General features: G+C 38.8%; 1 protein-coding gene and 1 pseudogene across 3 annotated transcripts in view; both read right to left on the bottom strand.

Moving 5' to 3' along the window:
- The window catches only part of Inpp4b (inositol polyphosphate-4-phosphatase type II B), a 373,594-nt gene that overhangs the window by 260,369 nt on the left and 96,292 nt on the right, over positions 1-16,933 (bottom strand). The gene's annotated exons all lie outside the window — the stretch shown is intronic.
- Positions 14,636-15,499, bottom strand: LOC103159258 (annotated as a pseudogene).

The following is a 16,933-nucleotide window of genomic DNA, read 5'->3' as shown; positions in this document are numbered from 1 at the left end:
CATTTTAAGATTCTGCCTCCCACAGTGACCATGGAATGAGCTCTCAGAATAAGACACTAGTCTGATGTTTACAACTGCCTCAGAAGCCAGAAAAATTTAGAGTTCTCACTTGTTCCAAATGGAAGTTTAATATCAGATTGTAGTTAGGATGAAATAAAGCAAAATAACTAAATCATACTAAATTTAAATTATTTAAATCTCACCAAACATATGTTAAGAACTTTGTATAGTTTAACCACTATTATACAAATTATAGTTCTCAGAAAGTTAAAAGTTAATAAAACAAAGGGTTCTTTGTTGTTTTGTTTTATGATAGGGGCTTTTGTTTTGGGGAGTGTTTTATTTGTTTTTTTGTTTTGTTTTCTATTTGTTTGTCTGTCTATAGACAATGAAATTGACCTGGTTAATTAAGAGTCAAACATCCAAAGATAATTCATGATAATTTTTAGTTTTCTAAAGCTCATCAGTGAGTCTGAGATTGTAAATGATTTCACTATTGCTCATTTTTTTTTGAGTAGAGAACACGTAACATATGTAAACTTAAGTGATTTTGACAACCAAATAAACCTAGCAATGTGGAAATATTTTCCTCAGCATCCTAGAGTCAGGTTTAGAGGTTCATCCAGAATACTTCTAGTTCACTAGCTCATTTGTGAGGATAGTAAAGCCATTGTTACAAACCCAGGGGCAAAACAAAGGTTCATTCCATGTGGTGATTTGAATAGGAGCAGCCCCAATAGGCTCATGTATTGAAATGCTTGGTCTTTAGGGAGTGACACTATTTGACAGGAATTAGGAGGTGTGGCCTTCTTTTCAGGAAGTGTGTCACTGAGCAGAGGCTTGGGGGTTCAAATAAGCAAGCCAGACTCAGTCTCTCTCTCTCTCTCTCTCTCTCTCTCTCTCTCTCTCTCTCTCTCTCTCTCTCTCTCTCTGCCTCCTGCCAGCAAATTTGGATGTAGACCTCTCAGCTACTTCTTTAGCACTATGTCTGCTTCATGCCACCATGCTTCCCACTATGACAATATTAGCCTAAACTTCTGAAACTGTAAGCTGGTCCCAATCAAATGTTTTCCTTTACTAGAGTTGCTGTAGTCATGGTATTTCTCCACAGCAATAGAACATTTGACACTCCATAAAGGTATGTTCTAGATAAAAGAGACAATATGAATTGCAAAAGATTGTGAAACATGAAAATTTTGTTTAGCAATCTAAAAACAGATATTCTTAATGTATGAGTCATAGAGGATACTCAATAATAAATCATAGCAATCTGGCTCTAAATAATTCTGAAATTCCTAAGAAAGCTTCCAATATGAAGAATGAGCAAATCCTAATTCTTTTATGAAAATGATCCTAGTAACATTTACTCATCTTTCTTAGGGGTATACCATGTTTAAATGAATAAAATTTTAAAAGGACATGGGTCAAAGTAGGCATACAACTCTTTTAGTGAAAATCATTCCCAAAACTGATGATCTAAAATAGTTATTTGTGTTAATCATTTTTCTGTCGCTGAAAAAATGAGAGAATCAACTTTAAAAGAAAAAATATTTATTTGAGCTCATAGTACATGATTGCTCTGTCCTATGTCTTTCAGACTGTGGCAGAATAGTACACCATAGTAGAGAATGTAGTGAAGAAGGTCTGTTTATCTCAGGGAGGAAGAGAGAAAAGGGAAGATCCCAAGGTCCTAAAATCCCTTCTAAGGACAGGTTCCAATAACCTAACTTCCGTCCACCAGGACCTGCCTCATGAGGGCTCTGTCACTACAGGCTGGCAGCCAAGGTTTCAGCACACTATGCTTGGAGAGTAGTTAGTGGCCAAGCTGTAACATAAACCTGATTTAACCATTTCCATTTATGTCTCAAGCTTGTATAAGGTAGTTCCAATACAATTGGAGGGAACAAACAATAGGGAAGAGCCAGTAGGGGTCTGGAGGACTCTGAGATGCCTCCTTTTGTCTTTGAAGAGTGGAATATGAATCCCAGTAGAAACAGAGAGAGTTCTAGATAGGCACGGAAATACCACATTTTCTGGAAGTGTCTACATTGTACTAGGTATGGTGAATGGCGTAGGGGTGATCTATTTGGTTTATACCTCCATATCATTGTTGATCATTGAAGGAAGTCAGGACAGAAACTCAAATAGGGTGGGAACCTGGAGGCAGGAGCTGATGCAGTGGCCACAGAGGAGTGTTGCTTACTGGCTTACCCCCATGACTGCTTGCTCAGCCTGCTGTCTTATAAAACCCAGGACCACCGGGCTAGGGATGGCCCCACCCACAATGGGCTCTGAACCCTCCCACATCAATCACTAATTAAGAAAATACCCCACAGGCCTGCCTATATCCTGACTTTGCTTATTAAGACATTTTCTCAGTTCAGGCTCCCTCCTGTCCAGTACCTCTAGATTATGTCAAGTTGACATAAAACTTGCCAGCACAAACATCTATATTCATTGTGAGTAATGATTTTGTTTCCCCTTTTAAAAAAATATCTATTTTGTGCTGTTTCCCCTCAGTACCCATGGAGCTTTGTTTGCAGGACACCCTCACCACAACCACGAAAGATAACAAAATCCCCAGATTCTCGAGTCCATATTTTTTAAAAAATGTATAGTGTTTGCATATAACCTACAAACATCCTATTGTATACAAACCACTTCTTTATTTTTAAAAAGTAAATATTTAAAAAAGAATTAACCATTGCCAACATATTTCTGTTTCTAAGTTCATTTTAGTGTCAGTTCATCAACCATGCCCTACTACAATTATATCAAAAGTTACTGTAAAAGGATCCAGGTACCAGGATTTTTAATGCTCATTCTCCTTGTGATTCTAAAGTACAGCCAGAAATAAATGAGAAACATAGCACGAGAAAATTTTTAAATAGTTTGTTTTACCTTTAATTATGTGTATATGTATGGGGGTGTGAATGTGGGGGGGTGAATATATGAGGAAGCCAGAAGAGAGATGGAGGTATAGGCAGTTATGAGATACCCATCATGGATGCTGGAACCAAAATTGGGTTATCTGTAAGAACAGCACATTGTTAACCAGTGAGTATCTCTCCAGTCCCAGGATTTAAAAAATTAATTAAGTGATTAGTGATTACTTTAAATGTCAAGGAACTACAGAACTCATGATGATGCCTCCTAGCAGGGAACTTATCTTATGCTTGCCCTTTGCTAGGCAAATATTTATGGTGGGGAAGGCTGCTCAATTGAGTCAAAGACTGAACCAGGACAGAAAAGAGCAGGAGTTTCGGTACCACGTGGTGCTGTTGACAGAACTGTTTTCCCCCAGATTCACATGCTGATGCCTTCTGAGAATGACTGTGTTTAAAGACAGAACTGCACCACTAGTGAAATGACGAAGTTAAAGGGTAGGTCCGTAGACCTATAGACCTGGAATTAATCTAACAGCTGTAAGAAGAAATTCTTGGGAAGCTCATATACAGAAGACAGCAGTAGAGGGGCTACTTGCAAGTCAGAAGGAGAATCTTAGGAGGAGCCACCTGTGCCAGCATCTCTGTTACACTTCCTAACTATAGGACTATCAGAAAGTCAATTTCTATCTTGTGAATGGCCATTGGGTGGTATTTCTCCTGAGCAGCTTGGTAATGACACTGGGTTTGGGTGGTATGACTCTCCAAGATTTAACTGAGATCAGAGTTAATCTTTGCTTCTCCACCCTCAAAGAGCAGAGGACTTTCTTCAGGACATTCTGTGTATGTCTTTAGAAGCATTACACGTTACACTGCCTCAGAATTTTGCAAATTTCTTTAGTATAAGACTAGCTTGGAATTTGAGTCCTTGTTTTGGTCTCAAAGTTTGTCATTTCAGCTACACATGCAATCCAGAATTTTTGCTGAGTACTCTGCTTGCCAGCACCTGTGGTCTGTTCAGTGAAACCTTGATATTTCAGACTTTCAGTTCTAGCAGGATCCCTAGATGCCTCTAGGTGAGAAATGGCTCTTTCTCATCCTACTGTATCAACTTACACTCTCTCTGTACTTCTTAACTGTCCTGCTTTTTGTCCTTCTGCCTAGTTTCTAAGGCACTGAGGAACTGTGGGAAATTCTATTCTGCTTTTTCCCCCTCTCATTCTTTGCCTGGTCTCTTAACCTCCCACCTTTACAGGAATTCAGTAAATCGGGTTTGAACTAATGGAAAAAAAGCTGCTCAATGAAAGCCTTAATGACTCCATTTCTCACTTAACCCGATACAGAGGCTGATTTTTCTTCCTCTATGCAGGCATAAGTCCTCACTATAAAAAGTTGTCCATAGAAGAAATTTTCTCTACCTGGTCATCTCTTCTTACACAATTGGGCGTTTTGTTCAAATTCATGGATTTTGTCATTTATCTGGCTCTTCTACTAAGTGTATTTCTTACCCACATCACACTCAACCAGAATTTGAACATATTGTGTGTGTGTGTGTGTGTGTGTGTGTGTGTGTGTGTGTGTGTGTGTGTGTGTGTAGATTGAACCCAGGGACTCACAAATGCTCTGCATGAGTTCTACTACAAAGCTATATCCTCAACCTCTGAACTTCTTACTATGCAAAGTTTTTGGAAAGCTAATGAAATCTTCCCAACACAAAACTAAAGGATGAAAAACTAACATTTAATAGAGACCCTTAAGTGTGATTGTAAAGGTAAATAAAATGATGCCTTTATATGTTACTTTGTTCCTTGAGAAGTCCCTGAAAAACCACTTACAAACACATTTATAAATGGCTCTTCTGGTAAATACCATTTGCTCCAAAGCCTGAATATCATTCAAAAATGATGCAATAATTATTGACAATGATATCTTAGCTGTTACTAGGTAAATGCAACCATCTTGCAAGAGTCAAGCAAAGTATCCCCAACTTTATACACATAAGAACATTCTATATACCTCAAAGAAACTATGAATAAAAGCAAATGTAAGCACAGTTTCAGTTTGGATGCATCCCATGTACATAAGATTTTGTTTTCATTTTTCTAAGGCAATGATGTTCACACCACAGCTCTCTAGTCACATGGGTCATTACATGGAATGACTGGCTCTTTAAGACTTCTAATTTCTGTCTATGAACACACTGTGATACTGAAGTTAGTGATCACACAGGAGGCATGTGGTTCTTCAGGTTAATAGTGACTATGATAGGGCTCCTGACTCCCATAACTCTCAGTATCCCTGCCGTTACCTCCATCTTATTCTATTTCCCTTTTCAATTATAAAAGGATCTATTATGCACACAGGTAAAAGCATCTGGGATAGTAAAAATGCCTATTTTCTTTCTTTTGCAGATTTTGTCTAGACAATCCACATTCTGCCGCAAATAAGAGTTATCAAAAGAAAGGGTTCAATGATATGGGTAAAGACTTCTCTCTAGAGTTGTTCTACTCTGCTTTCCAATACGGTTTATTTCTCTATCTTCATGACATCAACACCAGGTTAGAAAAGTGGGCATCCAACAGACATAGTTTCTATAGAAAGTTCCTTTATACTGTGTGAATAAATGTCACTGTGATTGGTTTAATAAAGAAGCTGACTGGCCAATAGCTGAACAGAATAAGGTTAGTCAAGAAAACCAGGTTCTGGGGGGAAGAAGGGCAGAGTCTGGAGTTGCTAGGCAGACTCAGAGGGAGCAAGAGATGAGCATGCCATGTGTAAATAAGGAATATAGGTTAACTGAAAATGTAGTTAGTAATAAGCCTGAGCTATTGGCTGAGCATTTGTAGTTAATATAAACCTTAGTGTGTTTATTTGAGAGTGGCTGCAGACAGGAAAACTCCACCTACATATAGCTTTTTTTCTAAAGTAAAAAGAACAAATCTCTCAAGATCTGTGCAGTTTAAAATAACAGATTTTCTTAAAGTACTAAGCAATGTTTAAACATTTGAAGTGGAAATAAAGTATAACACCCCTTCTCAATGCAAACACACATTCTAAAGTTGGTATCACAGGTGCTGAAGACAATAGCTGGACACTGACTAAGCAGCTGTTCTCTGGTTGTTAGAACACCATCCCGCTGACACACTGCTGTAGTCTGTGCTTGGAATGGCCACCTGTCTATCAAGGCTTTGGTGGCTAGCTTGGCTTGATGAAGATGTAGTGGGAACTTCAAGAGTGAGCCTTAGTAGGATGGTTTTAGACGGCGGGGGTATGCTTTTGAAGGGGAGAGTGAGATCTGGTCCCTTCTTTTTCCTCCTATTTTCTATCTCCTAGCTGTGAATTGAGCATTTTTTTCCCTCCATTTGCTTCTACTAGGTCCATTGTCTCACCAAAGATGAAAGGCAACAGAATTGATGAGTCATTGATGAAAGCAAATAAACAGGGAATCAAAATAAGCCTTTCTTTAAAAGTTGATTTTCTATGGTATTTTCATAGTGAAATAAAAACTAGCATACCCCCCAAACTCATGAATGGATATTATTAGTACATAAATTATATGTAGAGCCCAGTTCACTTCCATACATTCCATATCAAGAGTTTGTGAGGTCAGACCTCTGTTTGCCTCCCTGTCTTTATCCAGTAACTTAATATACAAAAACAATTGTGTCATCATCATTCTGAAAAGTGGGAAGAAAGTCATTAAAGCTGATTCATTAATCTCATAGTAGGCCTGGGTGGATCCATGTCCTTCTAAGAACTCTTTATGTTCAAAAGAGGTAATTGAAAGCTTATGGTTGGTGAACCAAGATAGTGACAGCAAAGGAAAGAACAAATAAAAGTAGGCTCAGGTTCAGTTATTTCAAGGATGCATACACTAATTTCAACTCATGGTCATGTCAGATTTGTATGGCATTATTATTGCCCATTTTAAAGGTGAGAAAACTGGGTTTTAGAAAATCAAAGTAATTTGCCCATATCACTTCATTAGCAAGAATCAGGTTTGCCATCAGATGGTCTTGCTTTTGAAGGATATGCCTCAATGGCAATGTGGCTCTTCAGAGCCGGGACTGATGGTGATTCTAATGGGCTTCCCTAGGGTTGTTTAATGAAAGTTTTGAAATCTAAAACTGTATTAGCCTCCAGGAATAGATACAGAAACAATTGGTTACACGACTAGATTCAAAACACTATTGTTACATATTAACAGCCCCCAATTAAGACCACAGTCATGAGTTAATGAACAAGCCATTAGACAGAAAACAGTAGTATCAATACAAGTACACATCTATTACTCTGTTGCTCCATGAAAGTCATTAACCCAACAATGTAAGAATAAATAATTTCTAGGTAGCATCAAAAAACAATTGTAGTATTACCCAAGTATTCCATAAGGTCATTTACAACTTAGAGTTTGTTTATTCCGTCAAGAGATTTATAGAGCTCTGTTGAGAAATTACTTAAATAATATACCCATAAAGCCTAATTTTGCATGAACTAGAAAATGGGAGGTTAATATGAGGCATGGAATACAAAGGCTACCAATGTATCAATTCAACAAGTATTGCCTTCCCTTCTGCGCAAAAGGAAGCTGGAGATTCATGTAGCTGGATTCAGCTATCACAGAAGATTCCTTTCCCATGGAAATTTTACTAAAGCCTCTAATACTTTGATTTGTTAGTCTCAACACAGCTGCTGATTCTGATTACCTGTAGAAATTTTAAAATGCACTTATGACAGCGTCTCTGTCTTCACTCCTTTAATTAGATCACTCTAAGCACAGAATTTTCTTTCATGCCTCTTTGTTTCAAATACATGTTGGGAGAAAAGTGAGGATCTAACTTTAACTTTGATCTTGCAGGAAAACAAAAATCAAAGTAGCTTTTCCACCAAGACATATGACTGATGAGTGAGTGGATAGATTAGTGATTAAACATCAATTGGCTGTTTCTTAATCCAGTGCTTCAGCCCTGATGCCATGTAGGTAGGGGCACTAAAAATCTCCCTGTAATTCTTGACATCTTTTCCTCCATTTCTGTATTTAAATTAGAAAAAGACTGTTTTACATCTTAAACCCAGTTCCCTCTCTCTCCTCCCCCCCCTCCCCTGCCCCCCCCAATAAAACCCTACCTATCCCATACCATTTCTGCTCCCCAGGGAGAGTGAGGTCTTCTATGGGGGTCTTCAGAGTCTGTAATATCCTTTGTGATAGGACCTAGGCCCTCCCCCGTGTATCTAGGTTGAGGAAGTATCTCTCTGTGTGAAATGGGCTCCCAAAGTCCATTCCTATGCTAGGGATAAGTACTGATCTACTACAAGAGGTCCCATATATTTCCGACGCCTCCTCACTGACACCCACATTCATGGGGTCTGAATCAGTTCCATGCTGGTTTCCCAGCTATCAGTCTGGGGACCAAGAGTTCCCCCTTGTTCAGGTCAGCTGTTTCTGTGGGTTTCACCAGCCTGGTCTTGTCCACTTTGCTCATCACTCCTCCTCCTCTGCAACTGGATTCCAGTTCAGTTCAGTGTTTAGCTGTGGGTATCTGCTTCTACTTCCACCAGCTGCTGGATGAAGGCTCTAGGATGGCTTATAAGTTAGTCATAAATCTCATTTTCAAGGGAGGGCATTTAAAGTAGCCTCTCCACTGTTGCTAGATCTCCCCTTCTCATTCTCCTAGCTCCCTCTCCCTTCCCCCCATGCTCCCAATTTTCTCAGGAGATCTGTCCCTTTTCCCTTCTCTGGGGGACTATGTATGTCTCTCTTAGATTCTTCCTTGTTGCCTAACTTCTCTAGTGGTATGGATTGTAGGCTAATCTTTTGCTCTATGTGTAAAATCCATATATGAGTGAGTGCATACCATGCTTGTCTTTTTGTGACTGGGTATTGTGAGCCTAGCCTTGAAGGCTGAACCATCTCTCCAGTCCATCCCTGCAACCCTTATTCAAACCACAGGCCTGCAGTTCTCCAGTGTGATCCAATAAAGGGGAGAGTAAGGTCATAACTGTGTCCATAAAGATGCTCAGGTAATAGTCTCCTTTTAAATTATCATGCTTTACCCAGGACACAGAAGAGTATTGCAAAGATTGTATGAACTATAATATCACCAAAAATTACACACAGAAAACACATTATTTTTCCTTATGGATCAGAACTTAAAAAGATTTACAAACATAGAACAGAGCTGCCTTCTTAGGATAGGTTTTGTTTTCTCATAACAAGATTTAAAAGTACATGTAATTTAACTTATAATAGATTAATTTTCTGACATTACATAAATCCAGACTTTAAACATTTCTAAGTTTTGATTTCTAATGTAGGAAATATCCATGGCTAGCACAACACATGTAAATAGAAGTACCTAAGTCTTTCAAGAATCTCTAAGACCCTAAAGGGTCTTGATACCCAATGTTTCAGAAATACTCCTGCAAGTGGGCTTCAGTTTTGGGTCAATCTCATCCTTTTAGAGAAGGTTGCTGTCAGAGGTTGATGGATATTTGTGACAGCCACCCTACTACTCCAGACACCTAACACCCCTGGGCACCCTGGACCACAGTGCCACCCTGAACTTGGTTGTTCTCTTTGTTTCTGATGCCTTTGTACATGTTGAGGAAAAACAACATAGTCAGGAAGAAGGAACAATCTCATTAAGGATCACATTTAAACATCAGGAAGAGATGGCAAATATCAAAATAGGGAAAGTATATACACTAATGAAACAGCATAGTTCTATTAATTGTAATTAATTGAAGTTATGCCACCAGCTCTAGTGAAGCTAGGAGGCTCTAAGTCTGACTTTAATTCATTTCTAATGAGAAAATTGCAACTCAGTGAAAACAGAGAATAGTGTCTCAGCAGGCCAAGGAAACATTAAGTGCAGAGGCTCTGAAGCCAAAGTGATTGATAATTCAAAGAGAAAAGGAGGGAAGTAGTGAGAAACAGGGTCAAAGAAAGGCAGGGTTCCAGTAACATTGGGATCATACTGCAATTATGATAGGAAACTCTGGTATGGTTCTGAGCCAAGAAATGATGTGATCTTTTTCATGCTTCAAAAATAGCATCCAATATGTGGAGAACAGATGGCAAGAGGTCAATAATAGAAGAAGAGACAGGAGCCATTTACAAATGAGAATCATATGACAGCTATTCTCCTTTTTCTAGAGTCAGGATCAAGCTGGGTCAGACAGTTTTAAGAAACTCATCATTGGGTTCCCTTGAGTCACTTGTTTTTAAATATTTATACAAAGCACATTGATTTTGACAGAAAACAACATGAGTGTACAAATTCTCATGAGTGTGATTGCATTCACCCTTGGGGAAAACATTGTCCAAGGTTTACAAACATATTTATGGATTAAACATTATTTAAGTGACTTTAGCCCTAAATAATGACTGATATGTTTTTCACACCTCATATATATATATACATATATATATATACATATATATATATAATCTATATGTAGTTACATAGTTATATTGCAGCTATTAAGTAATAGCACAGCTCTTAAAATATCTGACACCTGATGTCTGAACCCAATATTGTGCATGAAAATCAGGATGCTTGACCAGTAAGATGAAGTGGACTTTATTAAAAGAAAATAACTTACACAGGAAACAAATGACAGTCGCAGGCTCTTGCTCCAAGGATGCAGACCCTGGTACTCAGATGCTGTCCACCACCCAATAAAGGGGTTTCTCAGCCCCAATTCAATCCTTTTAACAGGTCATGTCCTCACCTGTGACCACGCCCATTTGGGGGGTGTTGAATATCTCACTACAATTTCCCCTTTTAGTCTAAAGAAGATTTAGGCTTGATACAAAACTATATATAATGATAGCAAATATCAGTATGCTCTAGGAGAAGGAAAGGTAAAACAATTTAAGACCTACTGCCAGTGAAGCAACATAGAGCAATTGGCATGAACGACACATCCAGTCCTAGGGTAAAGGCATAACAGAGACAACTGGAAAGTTATCTTAAACTGGAAAGTTTAAGTCTTGTACCTAATATTTCTATCTAGGAAGAGAGAATAATAATTGTGACAGTCTTATCTTCAACCTCATCAAAGACCTGAGAAGGAGGATAACAATACTGGGTAGGCAGGAAGTGCAGGCAAGCAACTTCCAAAAGGTGCAATCAAAGACAGAATCAGCAGGCTACCTGGACAGTCACACAAAGTCTCACAGCAGCGTAGGGGAAACCAGCTTTGGCTACGGCCTAGAGTAACTGACTGACCAACACAGAAGCAGGGAGGTTAAAAGACAGTCTACCCTGACTTGGCAAGGTTTCCTGTAAGCTCAGTTAAGAGAGCATGTCCAAAGTCAGTGGTTGAGGTGGGGGCATTTCTATGCCCAAGAGGTCATAACCAAGGAGAGAACAAACTCCAGAAGGAGTGTCATTGGCACCCAACATACCCTCTGGAATAGCCTTGTGTTGTCAGGAGCAATTGTGTCTCATGTTAATGGAGTACTAATATTAACACATTTAATTGCCATATTCTGCAGGTCTATGAAGTGTTTGAAGATCAAATATCTATGTCTGACTAAAGCGCATGGATATAAGAAACATGGGTAATTGTAATCTGTAATTCTCAGAAACATAGTTGTATAATGGCTGAAGCATCTCAAAATAATTTAGCAAGGACAATGACTTCAAAAATGTAACAATATATATAAATATAATTCTTTTTAAATTTTTTTATTTGAATTAGAAACAAGATTGTTTTACATGCCAATCCCAGTTCCCTCTCCCTCCCCTCCTCCCCTGCCCCCCCAACTAACACTCTACCTATCTACCCAACTAACACTCTACCTACCCTTTCTGCTTCCCAGGGAGGGTGAGGCCTTCCATAGGGGGTCTTCTGAGTCTGTCATATCCTTTGGGATAGGACCTAGGCCCATCTCCTGTGTCTAGGCTCAAGGAGTATCCCTCTATGTGAAATGGGATCCCCAAGTTCATTCCTATGCTAGGGATAAGTACTGATTTACTACAAGGGGTCCCATAGATTTCCAAGGTCTCCTCACTGACACCCATGCTTGTGGGGTCTGGATCAGAGAAAGAACTGAAATGTCTTTACTAGAGGCTGAATTGTAAAGTGCAAAATGATAAAATACCCTTAGCTGTATCAATATACAAAGTGTATATACATAAGGATAGTTTCATATTTGTGTGCAAAACATCGTAAACAGAAAGAAGACCCTATATAGTCAACATGCAAGAATCTTACAATTTAGGTTATCTATAGCTATTAGTTGCTAAAATTTGTTCACAAGAAGATATGCTAATCTACCTATATCTCATTCTAACCATACCCTTTCCATCCAGACCATTAAATTTATCTAAAAGAGATACCCGAGTGTGAGCATTACCTTCCATACCCAACCCTATACAACTTAAAATGAACCCTAAGCAGGTGACAATTATCCCTTTTTCAGGGACAAGAGAAAAGATATAAAATCCCAAAATACCCTTAATGCCAACAGAAGGGAAAGGGGGCATTGTTATCTTAAGATTACTTCCTGCTGAAATGGGACTATGTTGACTCTGTGGGATCCTGTAGGACAAAAAAAAAAAAAAATTAAGTAACAAAAAGTGTGGAGAGGAGTAGCCATAACATTTGTAGCTAGTCTCTGCATGGTGGGAGATACTTGACTGAAGTTCTTATCTGAAGCTCTGGCCAGGGTGTAATAAGAAGGTACACCGTTTCAGCTAGCTTGTCTGTAATTGTCTGGAGCAGTATAGTCCCAAACAGGTTTTAGGACGGTTTAGGTTTGCTATTTCAAAGACATGAAGTTGAATCATGTGGAATTTATGGAGTAGGATCCCATCTTCTTTTCAGAGAACTCAAAAATTGCTGTTAGGAAGTTTTTTGTTCAATGTGGAAGACTTAAACATGAATATCAGCAGAGAAAGTTTAACTTTAATAGGTGAGCATACAGGGAAGGGTAACAATTAGGATGAAAATAAACATGAGGGAATAGGATTTTTGAGAGAAAACAGAGTTAAGACAGTAGTAGTCCTAGATTTTGTTTTCTTCTGTCTTACATCAATGCCCTTTTGATATGAGACAGAAACTATGAATTTTATTTTGTTTAATGTGGAGAAGGAGGGCCAAATCCAACTCCAAAGCCAGCTTTGATTTTTATGTGAATTGGGACTATGGCTACACTGGGAAGTTACAAGATAGGAGTTTAGTATAAGGATTTTACCATGAGTACATCAGGTTCTTCTTTGTCTGAGGGGCTCAGATCCTACATATCAGGTCAATTTCAATGAATCTATTTAACAAATGTAAAAAATAGACCTGTGTATTCAAACCATAAAATTTTATAAAATATATCTTCTCATGCCCTTAAGGATTTTACTTTCTTAAAGAAACTACATTTGAAATGAAAAGTTTAACATCAAAATTCTTAACTGCTGGAGGATCCCTGTCATGGATTGTTTTGTGTTGAGCTGAGTTTAAACTCAATGTTCTTGCTGCCTCAGAGGTGATGAACTGTAAGTAATGAGTTCAGGCATCTTCGAGAATTCTAAAATCCACTGCACTAAGCAATGTCCACTCATAAGAGATATAGGAAGTGTTATCACAAACTCATTTTGACACAAGATATGCTTTTTTATCTCTTCCATTTCCTATGGTGAATTTTCCTACAATGCTGTCAAGAAGACACTGAAACATCTCACCTTAACAATGTCTCTCAGTCTCACAGACTTGACAAAGCCATGGAGAGTAAAATGAGTAAAATTCAATGAATTTAATCCTAGCTTTTTCCCCCTTTCTTTTCTCCTTATTAATGTTCTATTTCATTTTATTTTCACTACTACTTTGAAAGTTTTAATTTTGAGGTTTCAATATTTAATTCAAGTTTTATTTTAAGTGATAGTAAGTACAGCATTTGACAGGAAGGAGCTGAAGTTACACAAATAGAAGACTACATGCTATACAGAGAAGAGTTCATGCTGTACCCATTAAAGTGCTGAAAACTAGAGTGGTGAGTCTCTAACAGAATTCACTTTAGATCCCTAGTGTTGCCATGGGGTGACTGCAACCAACTGCCCAGCTCAGAGCTGGAAATCCTGAATGCTATTTCTTACTCTGGTACAATGGGGGTGGGGGAAGGAACAAAAAAGAAAGAAGAAGAGAAGGAGGAAGAGGAGGAAGAGGCAAGAAGAGAAAACCACACCACAAGTAAGAATTAAGTCCTTAATGACTGTATCTGTCATACTCATCCTCTCTATCCTAAATGGCACAAAAGAAATAGCTAATGACACCCTGAAGACTACTCTTGGTGTTAAATAGGTAACTCAAGGGGCTAGGATGGGAACAGGGCATGGAGATGTGTCTTAAAAAGTCCCTTTCACACAGGTGTGTACATGTATCCCTGCAGTTCAGCAGTTAGGATTAGGACACCAAGGTTCAATGCTCAGGAAGTCACAGTTTCACCTGTGGAATCAATACAAATTCACAAAGGGCCAGCACATCCCCAGCTTCCATTTGCAGCATTGCATCTCTAGGGGGGTGCTCCTCCCAACCCATATCCACAGCTAAAAGGACCTTTTTCTAGACTGGGGTTTCTTCTGTTGACTCAAAACAGTAACAGTTTAAAGTTGAGCCATTCCTAGCTTAGAGATATAATGTGGTATTTATCAGTTCTTGCATCCCCAACATATGACATTAAAAAGTACATTAAATTATGAAGGTAGCTATGCTGCAAAATAGTTTAAAATTAATGATTATACAATATTAATTTATGCTTTAAATTCTAGTCCTAGACCAAACTTGTGGCAGCCAGCACTGACTTTCTTGACATCCAGAAGAGCTGACATCATCAGTTTGATATCTGGCTTTATGGTCTGCATGTTCTCTACACTGATCAGGCTGGAGTTGTTCAGTTTGGTCAAGAAGAGGCATCAGGGCCAACATGATACTTGGCTGATATTCTGAAGCGAGTGTTACTTTTTCTTACAGTCCAGGAGAGACTGATAACAATCTCCAACTTCTTGGTCATCTTCTGGTAACTGGAGACACCAAACTCAGTCTGGTAGTTCAGGTTGATAGGAACCTGGAATTCATCCATCCTGTAGCCAATTCTAAAGTTGTTTTGGGTCCCTCAGGACTTCAAGATCTCAAAATTCATTGGGGAGCCACCCAGTAGCCCTCATAGCCAAGCACCAGATGACCTGGGATCAAGGACCCAGCTGTGTCACAGTCCACATCACAGCTCAGGCTGATATGCTCCCTCCTGTATGCTGTCTTGAATTTAGCACACCCCCAAACACACACACGCACACATGCTCCCCAGTGTTAGCAGAGAAGGATGAATACAAGGTCAACTTTGGTCCTCATAGGGATGATCTTCCATGGTGACCTCAGTGACCAAGGCATTGTCTGTGATCCACTTCTCTGGAAATACCAGGCAGTACTCTGTCCATCTGCACTTGTTTTCCAAGGTGCCATTCACTTTGATGGTCTCTGTGTTGGAGGAGCCTGAGCTAGTAAATTCCAATCCATTCTCAGACTCGTTTTCAAACCAAGTTTTATTAAGCCAAAGCCTATTCATTGACAAAGACAACCCTGGCAGACTTGCCAGCAAATGTGGGAAGTGTAACCATCATCTCTGAGGAGAAGATAGCAGGAGCAACAGCAGCTACAGCAGGAGCTCAGTTCTTTGAAAGTTTCAGACAAGATGTTTTGATCATATTTACCCCATCTCCACCAGCTTCTAATGAGTGTAAGCTCCTGAGGCAGTAACAATGCCAAGGAAACTGTGTCTTCTGGACACATGGGGCAGCTACACATACAAACTTATAGCAGCTGTGACACTGTGTACAAAACCTGGCAAGTCCACGTCAGATCAAATCCCATCAAAGACAGAGGAGTTGGGCAACAATCTTACCCTAAACCTTGGAGCTACCAGAAAGTGGGAAAGGGAGAGATAGTTTCCACTAAGAGTCTGGCTCCTAAACTTTTTTTAGTTTTTATGAACAGTGGTAGGCAGTAAATGTTTAACTGTTGACTTTCAGAGCTAGGGCTGAAATGCTACAAGCTGTCTATCTGTGACATAAACATCTCAACTATTGACCTGAGATTACCAACTATATGTTTGGTAGGGATGTGTGTGACCAGCTCTCTGGGGCTATTACTAACAGGTCCTAACACCCCATTATAGGATCTATATAATCAGTAATGGGGATGTCTGTGAGGTCTATCCATTGAGATTCTGGAGCAACCACCAGCTTTTACAAGGAAAAATTACCAAGTAACTTCATTTTAATGTATAATCATTTCATCTTATTGTTATAAGATCCTGTCTCTAAAACCCATAATTTTAGTTAAGAATTAGTGGAGTCTAGATGACTAGCTAAGATGAACCCAGAACTATCTGCTCAATCATGAAGAATTCTTTTAAAACCAATGGAAACTTTGGTCATGGGAAAGACACACACACACTCCAGGAATCCTGCTTATTAGAACTGGTCTCATGACATCTCTGGGCCCCAGGGTCAGTGTTAAGTGCCCTGGCAGTGAGTGCTGGATGCTTCAACATTTTCTCTATCTTTGGAGTATCTAATTGTGAGCTTTGCAGACCACAGATCATGTTCTATGCTCATGTTTAGAAAAGCAATCTCACTCGGTCCCGGAAACAAGGAAAAAACATAAACAAACCAGACACTGCCAGTCCATAAATGGTTCCTGATTCCTAGGTGAAAGTCAAAACCCATTAAGAAACCGCCAATTACAGAATTTTAAAATGTATTTCCAGTTAAGCAAAAGATTTTATTTTGTTTTATTTATTTATTTATAGTATATTGACCATACTTAAAATATCACCTCCAGAAGAAAAGGTAAATTCCAGTCTGGGTTATTTATATTAGTACAGTTGCATAGTTTTGTCCCACTCAAACTCCATAATATGACAAGTTTTGCTTTGTTACAATATTTTAGGGACAACAAATTACTTTATTGATAAAAGAGTAAGAAAATTTATAGTCCATAATGGATCTTTTACTTTTGGTTTTTCTTAAAAATAAAACAGAAGGGACAGC

This window comes from Cricetulus griseus, chromosome 3 (assembly GCF_003668045.3).
Source record: "Cricetulus griseus strain 17A/GY chromosome 3, alternate assembly CriGri-PICRH-1.0, whole genome shotgun sequence".
Taxonomy (NCBI): Eukaryota; Metazoa; Chordata; class Mammalia; order Rodentia; family Cricetidae; genus Cricetulus; species Cricetulus griseus.
Note: the sequence above shows the minus strand (reverse complement) of the source record. Positions and strands in the feature narration are given on the sequence as shown.